Below are 15415 nucleotides of genomic sequence, written 5' to 3' on the forward strand. Positions count from 1 at the left end.
AAATTCAAATTCTATTTTCTTGGGTTGTGATAAGTGGGCCAGTGAAGTATCGGTATCGCCAGCATAGAAGTTTTTGGACAATAAATACGTGGTCTCCATCGTTCAATGAACTGTTTATGAACCATTATGCTAAAAGTTCATTTATATTCGTTTATTTAATAAACGAACGAACATGAACAAAAAATTTGTGTTCGTTTAATTAAACGAACGAACATGACATGTTCCATTCGTTCATTTATGTCATGAATGTTCGTTTATATCTGTTTATTTATGTTCGTTTATGTATTAATTGAAAATAATTAAATATTATCTGGATAAGTCATCTACTTAAAGGTTTTATATTTGTTAATTTGTGTTCATTTAAATGTTTTCATTTATGTTCGTTATTGTTCATTTTTATTCATTTACATTTGTTCATATATATATTCATTTCTTGGTTTATCGTTGTTCATTTATGTTTATTAAGATCTTAAACAAATTAACATAAACAAACGCAAATGTTCATTTTTTTAAATAACGGACATGAACATTAATATTTGTTCAATTAAGTGTGTGTGTGTTCGTTTAAAGTTAAATGAACGAACACGAACATGCCCTTGTTCATGTTTGTTCTATTCATTTGCAAGCTTATATTATTCACATTGATGAATACATCGGTCTCAAACTCTTGGCTCTGCTGATTTTATTTGTGTTCGTGAACCGTTTGTGAACACATTCATTTCCTTAATAAATGAACACGCATATAAAATCTCGTTCGGTAAATGTTCGTTAACCGTTTGAGAACACATTATTTTCTTAACAAACGAACATGAACAATGTCTTGTTCGTGTTCGTTCAGTTCGTTTATAGCCCTTAATAGCATTATCAGAAAATGCAAAGAAAGAGCAAAATAATAATAAAAAATAATATGAAGATGGGAATGAAGAATGGACTGGGGGTAGATTTTTAGAAAATGATGTTGTTTTTTTAGTTAAGTGAGAACTCCTTTGACTTTTAAGAAATCAAAAGAAGCCGATATAACATTTTTTGTTTTTATATATATTATATGTATGTTATATTTACTAGAAAAAGTTTTTTTTATTTGTTTTTTATTTAAAAAATGAAGCATATGTAACAAACTGTTACATTACATCGTGTAATGTAACAGTTCGTTAGTTCGCTAGATTTGTTACACTTTTTGATTATTGTAAAAAAATAAAAAAAATCTAGTAAATTTAATATACATACAATACACTTGAAAACAAAATTAAAAAAAATTGTCGCGTTGAGTTCTTAAAGCGCGTTGTGTGTGTGTTATGGAAGAATTTTTTAGGGTTGAAGTTCAACAAGCAATTTGTTGGGTCATTCAAAAAACAAAAAGAAGAAAGTTGAAGACAGTGGAGATGAGATGCTGAGATGGATGTCCGGAGACACAAGGTTAAATGAGAAGAACTGAAGTTTTCATGAAAAGTTGGGTGACGTGTATATCATAGAAGATAAGAGAAAGAGGGTGTTTAAATAGTTTGATCATGTGACGAGAAGCAGTAAATGTAAAAACCAAAGAGAAAAGGGACGTTTAAATAGTTTGATCATGTGAAAAGAAGCCGTAAAAGTAAAAAACCAAAGAGAGAAACGTTTAAATAGTTTGATCACATGACAAAATGGTGGCTTTAGTAAAAGTAAAAAACCATGGAAACAGTAACTATGGACGATTTGAGAAGCAGAAGACATATCACTCTTGCGAATGTACTCCCTAGACGGGATACTTTACGCGTTAGCTACAACACAGTTAACGCTTGCCACTGGTGGCTAACCTAGGTTGGGGTGAAAACTACAAAACTAGGGTCTTTATGACACAATTAATAATTCAATTCATTTTCAATTAAGCCTTGCTCTAGCTTCTTTAGGGGTTATTACTTTGTTGGGGGCTCAACACATGTACTCTTTACCCACTCAGACCCCCTTTTTTACTCCGATAGTATCATAGATTGCGCCAATACAAAGGAATTGAATGCATTTTATACTATACTATTAAATAATCTGAAGTTAGGTGAACTGGATCTTACGAACCCCGCTCGTGTAATTTTTTTTGTGATTTCGTGGTTAGGCCTTCAGCGTATTCTTGCATATTCGTCCATAGGGAAAATCGACACGGAAGAGAGGATAAGACAAGATTTGTAAATTTTGCATCTCTAATAGCACATGATCAGAGATAGAAGTTATAATTGCAGATGCAAGAAAAAATTTATAAACTTTTAAGGTACTGTATATGTTTTTGATTTGTGCATTTGTCCTTGGACCTTGGTTTCATATCATAGGATATATGACTGTCAATGCTATTATGGGCATTTAATCAAAATTTTTTTTTTTTGGATTTAATGCCTGGTAAAAACCTAACCGATAGTGACAATATTCATGTCTGATTTATCTTTCTGATTTAGTGTTGATGTCGTAACGAACATAATCAATACGAACCTAGTTATTAGCGTGTTGAAGATGGCGTAAGTATTGTGGTTGACATGCAGCATGGACTTGACTTTTCTTTACTTGTATGAGGTTGGTCTATTACGGCAGAAATTAGATAATTGTCCCATTGAAAAGAAAGAAAACTGTCCCTTTGTGTTTGAAATTTCTTGATGCATTAAATCTTAATAATAGACGCAGGGATGTAGCTTTGTTGGGGCCAGGGTGGCCCCGGCCCCCTCCGTTTTTTCACTCGGTAGTGTAAAGTTATCCTTTTTCGGGCGAAAATTTTTATATATAGTGTAAATTTACCCGTTTCTGACTAAAATTTTGAGCCCGGCCCCCTCCGTATTTTGCTCGTTAGTGTAAATTTATTCTTTTTTGCCTGCAATTATTATTCATAGTGAAAATTTACCCGTTTCCGCCTGAATTTTGAGCCCGGCCTCCTCCATTTTTGCGCTCGGCAGTGTAAATTTATTTTTTTTTCAGCTGAAAATTTTTATACATGGTTTAAATTCACCCGTTTCCGACCGAAATTTTGAGTCCGTACCCCTCTAGTGTTTGAATTATTTTATACATATTGAGTCCGGCCCCCTCGACGTGTATGTCCAAGCTTCGCCACTGAATAGACGAAGACCAAATCTTAATAGACGAAGACCAGGATGATCTTCGTCTCATTTCTTGTACTTTAAGCATCAATAACTTGTACCTATGCTGCAGACAGTCAGACATTATATCCGCAAACTAAATCCTCAGATATAATGAAACCATCGTTCCACCATATCTGCAAACCACGATGCTCTGCGACCAGCCTTTTTTGCTACCTAAAATATTCAACCGGAATTCAGGTCATGAAATTGTTAAAAAAATAATAAATAGCTTTTAGATTCCAAGAAAAAAATTTACTCGTCGATCCTAAACTTTACACAAATTCACAAATTTCTAATATAAAAATATTAATTTGTTTCTTAAAAATCTTGATTTGCTTTTTAAATTCAGTTCGAAGTGGCCCTTTCCTTCAGTTTTGTCACCTACATAATATACAATACACAAGTTTATATTCCACAACTAATAATATGGGTTCCCTTTTTTATAAAATAAAGATAACAATATAAATATTAACAATACTCTTCGTTACTAATAAGAAATATACCAGTGCATACCATTTACATAACCAAACAAATGAATACACAATACACAAGTTTATATTCCACAACTAATTTGAACCGGTCTCTATAACGGGTCTTCGAGTTGTATCCTCATTTTTTTTGTTTTCATCACATTTGATCTTCGACTAAGCCCCTTGACTACAACATTAAGCAAACAAAGTGTTGATCGATGGTCGGCAAGTATGATGGTCCTAATGATGATCCTACATGTATTTCGTGTATATCTCACCGATGAGGATTGTGGCTGAGGATTCGTGTTCAACACAGGTCCCCTAATACAGATTCTATGCATCTACTTAGACAAAGAATCTGTCTCTCAGGGTACAACAGTCGAATCAATATGTACTGTTAGGGAAATCCATGCACCCGAGGTTACACCAGATAAACCTGTAGTGTTTGAATTTGTGGAAAAATGAGAGCAAGTAGAGAGTACTCCTGTCTACATGGTCTCCAATATATAGGTATTCAAGCGTTCATCCCCATCTCCAAGATTTATTTTCTTTCCCTTTTGAATAAGGCATGAAAGAACTCTTATATACAGTCATGGATGGGAAGAGTCTCTTTTTGATTAGAGACTTGAAATTAGACATTAAACCTCTAATAAAGTAACATTATACCTTTAATTAAGATGCATAAAAACCTCATTTAAGACTATAGTGTTCAATTCACCACTTGAAGAGTCACATTTAATAACTCTACTAAATATCCATTCACCACATTTTCGAACAATCTCCCGTGTGAATGGAGATCGGTCAAAGCACACCCAAAATATCCAATGAAACCTCGGCCGTTAAGTATTGCAGGATACTTAGTCTCATAGCTATTTGTAGACGTGATTTCCTTGAATAAACCGCCATTTGTGTAGGCGACAATAAACTTCACACAACACTCTCTCTAGACGGGCATGTGTAGACGACAACACATGTAACACCCCGACCAAAGGCGGATTATACATCGGGGCGCCACATATTGTTTCATTACTCGTGACACTATTGGGTGTCAATATTTAATAAATATATTCATTCGCGCACGCGCAAAGTAAACAAGATAACATAAATCATCATAAATCATTATATTATAAATCATAATATTCGAACAGCAAAAACTTGTCTTGATATATTTTAATCTAGGCCCAAAATAAAGAAAACTTCCTACGTGTCCACAAGCTCCAAAACAGCTACTGCAAACCTGAACATGTGTTAAAATAAACGTCAAACACTTGCGTGTTGGTGAGAAATCAAGTTTAATACAATACATAGATAACAATAATTCTGCGCGCAACACGTGTATGTCTGGTGTTTAACAAGGGTGCAATCAGATTGTGATCAAGCCTAAATAGATCATAGCTCATAGTTCATAGTTCAATCCGTGCTCCCAATTGAGCACAAAAACGAGAAAACATCTGTGCAAGTGTAAACAAAGAAAACCGTAAACGATAGGTCTCCCGTGTTCATCTAATGGATCCATGAAAACTGCGGAATAGGCCGAACAAAGCGGTTAATGATACACACATACAAATAAACAGCCAAGCAAACGTCCTCAACACATGGGATACTGCGCGACTAAAGTTCATAAACCAGTTTAAGACTCAAGTTTGTATGAACACATGAACATCCCAAAACATTAAAAATAAAAAGGGATTAGGTACGAGATTACTCACTTGATAAACGATGCGGTGTAAGATAAAGCAAGAACCAACTTTAAACAAGCACAAGTTAACCTATAAACAAGATTATTGTTTTAATGATTGGTTTTAAGTCTTGATTATGAGTTAGCATAATTAATAAGTAAATTATTATATATATTATATATTACCGGAAAAGCAGGGCAGAACAGGGAGGAAGACGGAGGCAGAGAGGGAGGCGACAGAGGATCAACGGCAGAGAGCAAGGAAGAACAGGAGAGATTAAGTGTTTTGTGTGTGTAGTGTTAGGAAAAATAATACTATTATTTATAGAGAAACCCTAGGGAACACAATCCCTAGAAAAAGGGGAAAAGATCTCAAAAAGCAAAAGATTCCAAAAGCAAAAGATATCAAAAGATATGGCAGCAGGGAAAAAGAGAAAAAGGCTGACAGGGAACAGTAAAAAGGCATGGGCGGATCAGATAAAGGTACTGGTCAAAGCATGGAAAAAGCAGATCTCCAAAGATAATGTCAGTCACTTTTTCTGCCAACCAATGGGGTTGGTGCGCATGCTGCGCCAAAAGTGGCTTTTCAGACATAAAGCAGATTAGGTCAACAGCACTAAGATAAGACAACACAAAAGCAAACGGCTAGATTAAACAGAAGAAAACTCAAAGGGTTTAGCGCGAGAAAGCTCGAGCGCGAAGGCAGACACAGAAGGTCAAGAGAGCGCGAGCGCGAAGGCAGACAGAACCAACCTTAACGCGTCGCGGAAAGAACTACATTTCTAAGCGCGCCGCGGGAAGAATCACATTTCTTAGCGCGCCGCGGGAGGAACTAAAATTCCTAGTGCGCCGCGGGAAGAACGATAATTCTTCGCGCGTCGAGGGATGAACTACGATTCTTAGCGCGCTGCGAGAAGAACTACAAATCCTTAGCGCGTCGCGGGAAGAACTACCGTTCTTAGCGCGCTGCGAGAAGAATTACAATTCTTAGCGCGCTGCGAGAAGAGTTCGTCTCGCGTATCGCTGTAACAGGTGGTCTTCACGCAGGATTCCTTGCGTGGAGCTGCGCAGACAACCTTAGGCGGGAAGGAACAAAGGACAAGCAAAGAGTTAGAAGAAAAAGAGGGAAACAAGGCTTAAGGGCGGGACGGCGACAAGAGGGAAAAGAAGGCGGAAAGAGAGAAGGAAGAGGGACGGGACGGCGGAAAGAAAGAGAGAGAAAGAGGCGGGAAGGAAAATATATTATTATTATTAAAAGTAAAATATAAGTATAAATAAATATTAAATCATAAAAGAAAGAGATCGGGTCAGAGAAACGGGTACCTGGGTCGGGTCGGATCGGGGCAGATGTCACAGTCTCCCCTACTTTAAGAAATTTCGTCCCGAAATTTATCTCGAAGTAGGTTGCGCAGAGAACAGGTGCGGGTACTTGATCTTCATTTGATCTTCCCTTTCCCATGTAAACTCGGCTCCGCGCTTGGACTCCCAGCGAACTTTCACGATAGGGATACGACTGAGCTTGGTTTGCTTAACCTCGCGATCCATAATCTCAACAGGCTTCTCAACGAAATGCATAGATTCATCAACTTGAACTTCATCAAGTGGAACGTGAAGGTTCTCGTCAGCTAAACACTTCTTGAGATTGGATACATGGAACGTTGGATGCACATTACTGAGCGCGGGCGGCAGGTCAAGTCTGTAGGCAACTTTTCCTACACGCGCGAGAATCTTGAATGGACCAACATAACGAGGAGCAAGCTTACCTTTCTTCCCAAAGCGGACAACACCCTTCCAGGGCGACACTTTGAGGAGGACAAGATCACCAACTTGAAATTCAAGAGGCTTCCGCCTACGATCTGCGTAACTCTTCTGTCGGCTTCTGGCAGTCAGCAGATGATCACGGATCTTGGCGATTTTATCGGTTGTCTCTTGAACAAGTTCGGGTCCTGTGATTTGAGCTTCTCCCACTTCGCTCCAACAAATCGGGGAGCGGCACTTACGACCGTAAAGTGCTTCAAATGGGGCCATACCGATACTGGAATGATAGCTGTTATTATAAGAGAACTCGATTAAAGGCAGGTGCGAATCCCAATTACCTCCAAAATCAAGAACACAAGATCGGAGCATATCCTCAAGAGTTTGAATAGTTCGCTCAGACTGACCGTCAGTCTGAGGATGATATGCCGTACTCATGTCCAAGCGAGTTCCTAGCGCAGATTGGAGAGATTTCCAAAAGCGAGATATAAAACGGCCATCGCGATCGGATATGATGCTCAAAGGAGTACCATGGCGGCAGACAATCTCCTTGACATAAAGCTGCGCGAGTTGCTCAACACGGTAGTTTTCACGAATGGGCAGGAAGTGAGCAGACTTAGTCAAACGATCCACTATTACCCAAATGCTATCATGTTTGCTTGCTGTCAAAGGTAACTTGGTAATAAAGTCCATCGCTACACATTCCCATTTCCACGTAGGAATTTCTGGTTGTTCGAGCAAACCAGATGGGCGTTGATGTTCAGCTTTTACCTTAGAACAAGTCAGGCATTTAGCTACGAACATAGCAATATCCTTTTTCATACCGGGCCACCAATAAGTAATGCGCAAATCCTTGTACATCTTATCAGCGCCAGGATGAACGGAATATCGAGATTTATGCGCTTCACTCAGGATATCAGCGCGAAGATTCTCATCACAGGGAATCCAGATGCGATTAAGATAGCAGAGAATTCCACTCAGATTAGGGACAAAGTGCGCTTCCGCGCCACACGCTAACTCGGCGCGAAGGTTACCATTACTGATGGATGCGCGCTGCGCGTCACGAATACGCGATTCAAGGTTGCTTTGAATCGGCGTGAAGTGAAGCTGGGTGCGCGGCAAGATACAGTTAAGCTGGCAGGGTTTTCGGCTGAGCGCATCGGCTACCACATTAGCCTTACCAGGATGATACCGGATCTCACAATCGTAATCGCTGATGAGTTCGTTCCATCGGCGTTGCCTCATGTTAAGTTCCTTCTGATCAAAGATATGCTGAAGGCTTTTATGGTCAGTGTAGAGGATACACTTCGTACCATAAAGGTAGTGTCTCCAGATCTTCAAGGCAAAAACAACTGCACCAAGTTCAAGATCGTGAGTTGTATAATTCTTCTCGTGAACCTTGAGTTGCCTTGATGCGTAAGCGATAACCTTGCCTCGTTGCATAAGAACACAACCGAGACCTTGGTTGGATGCATCGCAATACACGACAAAATCATCATTACCCTTAGGTAGCGCAAGAACAGGAGCTTCACATAACAAACGCTTGAGTGCTAGAAAGGCTTCTTCTTGCTTCGAGCCCCAAATATATGGTTTACCTTTGTGCGTTAGAGCTGTTAAAGGCAAAGCGATTTTCGAGAAGTTCGAAATGAAGCGCCGGTAATAACCAGCTAAGCCCAGAAAGGAACGGATCTCAGAAGGAGTGGTCGGCGTAATCCAGTTCTTGATTGCCTCAATCTTGGATGGGTCGACATGAATACCCATCTTGTTCACAACATGGCCAAGAAACTGTACTTCATCAGACCAAAATTCACACTTGGAAAGCTTAGCAAAGAGCTGCTCGGTTCGAAGCTTTTGCAACACCAACCGAAGATGTTGCTCATGCTCGGCCTTGGTCTTAGAATAAATCAGAACGTCATCGATAAACACGATCACGAATTTATCCAAGAAAGGCCTACACACCCGATTCATTAGATCCATGAAAACGGCGGGTGCGTTGGTTAAACCGAAGGACATGACCAAGAATTCAAAATGGCCATAACGAGTTCGAAAAGCAGTCTTTGGAACATCTTCATCGCGGATGCGCAACTGGTGATAGCCAGAGTGGAGATCAATCTTGGAAAAACAAGAGGCACCTTGGAGTTGATCAAAGAGGTCGTCAATACGCGGTAAGGGATACCGGTTTTTAATGGTGAGTTTGTTCAACTCGCGGTAATCTATACACATGCGAAACGATCCATCTTTCTTTTTAACGAACAACACCGGAGCACCCCAGGGCGAAGAGCTAGGGCGAATGAATCCTTTAGCAGTCAACTCTTGAAGTTGGCTTGCCAATTCTTGCATCTCAGCAGGCGCAAGACGATAAGGAGATTTAGCTACGGGGGAAGCACCAGGGACAAGATCAATACGAAACTCGACTTCCCGAACGGGAGGGATACCAGGAAGATCATCAGGAAAAACTTCAGGGAAATCACGCACAACAGGGATATCGCGAAGCTTCTTCTTTCCTTCATCGGGTTTAACCACATGGGCTAAAAATGCAATACACCTTTTCCGCATGAGTCTTTGGGCTTCGGCGCAGGACATAAGTTTAAGACCGCGGGAGGGTTTTTCGCCGTAGATGTGAAGATCACCATTTTCTCGAGGAATGCGAATCATCTTCTTGGCGCAAATAACTTCGGCGCGATTATGCGTAAGCCAGTCCATACCAATAATAACATCAAAGCTTCCAAGAGGCATGGGGATGAGGTCGATCAGAAAATCGTTTTCGTTAAGGTTAAGCGTGCAATCTTTAATCACAGAGTTAATTAAAACAGTTTCGCCATTAGCCAATTCAACTGAAAAATCTTCTTTTAAGTTATCGCGCGGTCGCGCAAGCTTCTGCTCAAACGCGCGAGAAATAAAACTTCTATCGGCGCCAGTATCAAAAAGTACAGAAGCATAAAATCCGTTAAGCAAAAATGTACCATTAACTACGTCATTATTCGCTTGCGCTTGGTGCGCGGTTATGTTAAAAGCTCGTCCGCGTGTCACTTGGTTCGAAATCTGGTTCACCGGATTCGCTTGTGTGATTTGCACTTGTAGTCTCGGGCACGCGTTCCGGAAATGACTGGGATCACCGCAGTTATAGCACGACCTGGGTCGTGGGTTTTGGTAGGTTGGTTGTGGGTTCTGCGGGTAGACTGGTGGTGTTGGCGCAGTTGGGTTGGCGAGAGGGACTCTACAGTATTCGGTAGAGTGACCAACACGGCCACATCGGTTACATTGTCGACACGGGGTTTGGGTTGGGTGGTGAAGTCTACAGGTTGGGCAAAAGGGTTGATTTCCTGTGTAAGGTTTCTTAAGTGGCGGGGCAGGGAGTGCGGGATTGGTTAAGGCATAGTTATGGACTACAGGAGGTGTTGGGTAGGCTGTCAGTGGGTTAGGCGTGTAAACTGGAGGTTGGTAGATGGGTTGCTGGACAATGGACGGGTTGGTAAGCGCATAGGCTTTGCGCCTGCGCTTGAGGTTGTTACGGTTTGAGGGTTCTGGTTTGGTTTCTGTTGGTTCAGGAACAGTCTTGGTGAGTTTGGTCTTTTCTGTTCCCCGCAGGAACAGGGTTCCTGCTCTGACATGGTTGTCGCTGAGCACAGCGGCCAACTCGATGGCGTCAGAGAGGGTAACTGGGTTTCTGGCCCATACAGAATCTTGAATTTCCATGGGGAGACCCCCAAGGAATTTCTCTATGGCTCGGCGGGAAGGGGTAACAAGGTGAGGGACAAGCAGGCTTAGTTCATGGAAACGCGTCGCGTACTCGCGCGCTTCACCGCTGTATTGCTTAAGATTCCAAAATTCTTCCTCCAAGCGCTTAACTTCGTTGGGAGGGCAGAATTCTCGCGTCAGAATTTCCTTAAATTCCTCCCAGAGCATGCTGGAAGCAGCTTCTGCGCCACGCGCATGAGCTACTCCATTCCACCATGTAAGCGCTCTAGATTCCAGGACACTGGAAGCATATAGGGTTCGTCTGTCAGGAGGGCATTGGGTGTGGAGGAAAGTGTTTTCTATTTTCTCAAGCCACTGGAGCATCACGGTGGCTCCTTCAAGACCTGTGAACTTTGGAGGGTTACCCGCGTTAAAGGACTTAATGTTGTAACCAGAGGTGTTGATATTGTTTTGGCTCAAAGCTTGGGCTATTGCGGCGGCCATTTCCTGGGAACGTTGCTGCGAACGTCTGCGCGCGGCTTCTTTCTTCTTGAGATGGCGAGCTGATAGCGGAGGCATTCTATAAAAGTTTTAATTTTAGTTAATATCTTGGTTTTAGCGCAAAGTATAGCCTCAAAAAAAAAAGCTTGGATTTACGGAGTCAGTTACTGTCAAAAGTTAAAGTAAAATAAATGACCCTAAATGCAGACTTAATAAAGGTAACAAATTCGAATCAAGAATCGACAATTCATGTATCACCATGACTTTCCGAATTCCCAATTTAAAATATACGAGCAAACGAGTATTGGAGATTGACGATTCATGTATCACCATGACTTTTCAATCTTCAATATAAAACATACAAGAAAATGAGTATTGGAGGTTGACAATTCATGTATCACCATGACTTTTCAAGTCTCCAACCTCAGAACATAATCGTAAATGGAAATTGAAAATCAACTATTCATGTATCACCATGACTTTTCGGATTTTCAAATCCAACAAACGAGTATGTAAGTAAAATCAATAAAAATCGAAATTCAACAAAAATCGAAATATCGCGAAATAAAACATAAAATCATATACTGCGCAAGCGCGAGCATATTCATAAATAACGAGTAATTAACAATAAGCGTGCAAACATGAGATTTCTCTCATGCGCGAGAAGGGACTCTTAGGTATTCTAGGCCGTTACGTCTAACCACCTATCCTAAAGTCAACGAGCTCTGATACCAATCTGTAACACCCCGACCAAAGGCGGATTATACATCGGGGCGCCACATATTGTTTCATTACTCGTGACACTATTGGGTGTCAATATTTAATAAATATATTCATTCGTGCACGCGCAAAGTAAACAAGATAACATAAATCATCATAAATCATTATATTATAAATCATAATATTCGAACAGCAAAAACTTGTCTTGATATATTTTAATCTAGGCCCAAAATAAAGAAAACTTCCTACGTGTCCACAAGCTCCAAAACAGCTACTGCAAACCTGAACATGTGTTAAAATAAACGTCAAACACTTGCGTGTTGGTGAGAAATCAAGTTTAATACAATACATAGATAACAATAATTCTGCGCGCAACACGTGTATGTCTGGTGTTTAACAAGGGTGCAATCAGATTGTGATCAAGCCTAAATAGATCATAGCTCATAGTTCATAGTTCAATCCGTGCTCCCAATTGAGCACAAAAACGAGAAAACATCTGTGCAAGTGTAAACAAAGAAAACCGTAAACGATAGGTCTCCCGTGTTCATCTAATGGATCCATGAAAACTGCGGAATAGGCCGAACAAAGCGGTTAATGATACACACATACAAATAAACAGCCAAGCAAACGTCCTCAACACATGGGATACTGCGCGACTAAAGTTCATAAACCAGTTTAAGACTCAAGTTTGTATGAACACATGAACATCCCAAAACATTAAAAATAAAAAGGGATTAGGTACGAGATTACTCACTTGATAAACGATGCGGTGTAAGATAAAGCAAGAACCAACTTTAAACAAGCACAAGTTAACCTATAAACAAGATTATTGTTTTAATGATTGGTTTTAAGTCTTGATTATGAGTTAGCATAATTAATAAGTAAATTATTATATATATTATATATTACCGGAAAAGCAGGGCAGAACAGGGAGGAAGACGGAGGCAGAGAGGGAGGCGACAGAGGATCAACGGCAGAGAGCAAGGAAGAACAGGAGAGATTAAGTGTTTTGTGTGTGTAGTGTTAGGAAAAATAATACTATTATTTATAGAGAAACCCTAGGGAACACAATCCCTAGAAAAAGGGGAAAAGATCTCAAAAAGCAAAAGATTCCAAAAGCAAAAGATATCAAAAGATATGGCAGCAGGGAAAAAGAGAAAAAGGCTGACAGGGAACAGTAAAAAGGCATGGGCGGATCAGATAAAGGTACTGGTCAAAGCATGGAAAAAGCAGATCTCCAAAGATAATGTCAGTCACTTTTTCTGCCAACCAATGGGGTTGGTGCGCATGCTGCGCCAAAAGTGGCTTTTCAGACATAAAGCAGATTAGGTCAACAGCACTAAGATAAGACAACACAAAAGCAAACGGCTAGATTAAACAGAAGAAAACTCAAAGGGTTTAGCGCGAGAAAGCTCGAGCGCGAAGGCAGACACAGAAGGTCAAGAGAGCGCGAGCGCGAAGGCAGACAGAACCAACCTTAACGCGTCGCGGAAAGAACTACATTTCTAAGCGCGCCGCGGGAAGAATCACATTTCTTAGCGCGCCGCGGGAGGAACTAAAATTCCTAGCGCGCCGCGGGAAGAACGATAATTCTTCGCGAGTCGAGGGATGAACTACGATTCTTAGCGCGCTGCGAGAAGAACTACAAATCCTTAGCGCGTCGCGGGAAGAACTACCGTTCTTAGCGCGCTGCGAGAAGAATTACAATTCTTAGCGCGCTGCGAGAAGAGTTCGTCTCGCGTATCGCTGTAACAGGTGGTCTTCACGCAGGATTCCTTGCGTGGAGCTGCGCAGACAACCTTAGGCGGGAAGGAACAAAGGACAAGCAAAGAGTTAGAAGAAAAAGAGGGAAACAAGGCTTAAGGGCGGGACGGCGACAAGAGGGAAAAGAAGGCGGAAAGAGAGAAGGAAGAGGGACGGGACGGCGGAAAGAAAGAGAGAGAAAGAGGCGGGAAGGAAAATATATTATTATTATTAAAAGTAAAATATAAGTATAAATAAATATTAAATCATAAAAGAAAGAGATCGGGTCAGAGAAACGGGTACCTGGGTCGGGTCGGATCGGGGCAGATGTCACAACACACTTCACACATCCCCTTATTATCGTGTCTATTATGGTCTTGGAACACTAGCATGGTTCTGTGAAAGCTCTAGGAATTGCGGACCACGCAATTTCATTAGATGACTCCACTTCTCTTTCACATAGGTGATTATCCTTAAATCATTAAAAGCATTAAGGTTAATGTACACAACTCATTAACCATAGATTATGCTTAGCCTCACAATATGTCATTGTTGTTATAGGAATGGACTAGGAAGTAGTTAAACTCCCTTTGCAATTTTGAAAGATATGCATAAGCATATATGATAGATTATATATCAAGATATACATCAGCTATGCCCCCCACCCCCTACCACCTTGGATATATGAATCAGTTATCCTATTGAACCTAGATCTTGGAGTTTCTAATCAACTAGGTTAGGTTCCTCCACATATCTTCAATCATGGACTTTAGTCTCGTTCCACAACTCGATCTCTCATCAACCCTCTGGTTGTTGGGGGACGATCCCCCGGTGGCGATTTTAGTATGATTCCAAGCCGTGATACTCTTATATTGGATGCTTCATCTATGAATAGCATCCATTCTTCATCTGTTTCACCTAGTTGTTGGACTTCTATATCTGCTTCTTATTGAATATCACTACTGAAATCAACCACAAAATCTGCTAGAGCCTGTGATTTGATTGATGTTCTTGGTTCATATATCAGATTATAAGCACTAAGTTTCATGGACCACTTAGCCATCCTGCTTAACATTTCTGGATTTCTCAAAACACACTTAATAGGATAATTAACTTTAAGCATCTATCTAAAAATAACATCTAAGTTTAGTTGATGTCATGACTAATGCAAGTATTAATTTTTCAAGATGAGAGCACATAGTCATAATATATTGTTCACCTTCATGATCCTTGACAAGCACGCCACTTATAGTGGTCTTGGATACCGCCAAATATAAGGATAATGGCTCATTTTTCATAAAAATACATACAACTTTTTAAAAAAAAAATAATTTCGAGCCTAGTGGAGTGTCGGGCATGTGGTCGTCAACCACCCTGCCCCCCTCTAGGGTCGGCCCTGATATGGAGCTAACTCATTTGATAGAGGACTAGAGACACATGTGTCTTAAAACGTATAGTTTATCGTTATTGATATTATCTAAAGTAGAGTAACATTTGCCTTTTAAGAAAAAACGACGACTATTAATTGAAGTGGATCTAAGGGATAGAACAGCTTAGAGGTGGGCAAAAAAACAGTTAACTTAACCGAATCGAACCGACACAAAATTCGAACCGAAACCGAACTGGTTTGAAATCGATTATGTAGAACCAGTTTGAAACCGTAGGTTCGGAACCGGGTTGTAATCTTCTCCACGAAACCAGTTAACCGAAACCGATCAAAACCCTACCCAAAACCGATCAAAACCCTAACCAAAGCCAATCATAACTTCGTAAAAAAC

The 15415-nt window shown here is 40.4% G+C and overlaps 1 pseudogene; it reads right to left on the reverse strand.

Annotated features, from left to right (window-relative positions):
- Window positions 1–99, reverse strand: part of LOC143564110 (G-type lectin S-receptor-like serine/threonine-protein kinase At4g27290) — a 76143-nt pseudogene extending 76044 nt beyond the window's left edge.
- Between the last annotated feature and the right edge of the window lie 15316 nt (window positions 100–15415).

Source organism: Bidens hawaiensis, unplaced genomic scaffold (genome assembly GCF_021521415.1).
Source record: "Bidens hawaiensis isolate Kalapana, Puna unplaced genomic scaffold, B.hawaiensis_p1.1 tig00021722_1, whole genome shotgun sequence".
Taxonomy (NCBI): domain Eukaryota; kingdom Viridiplantae; phylum Streptophyta; class Magnoliopsida; order Asterales; family Asteraceae; genus Bidens; species Bidens hawaiensis.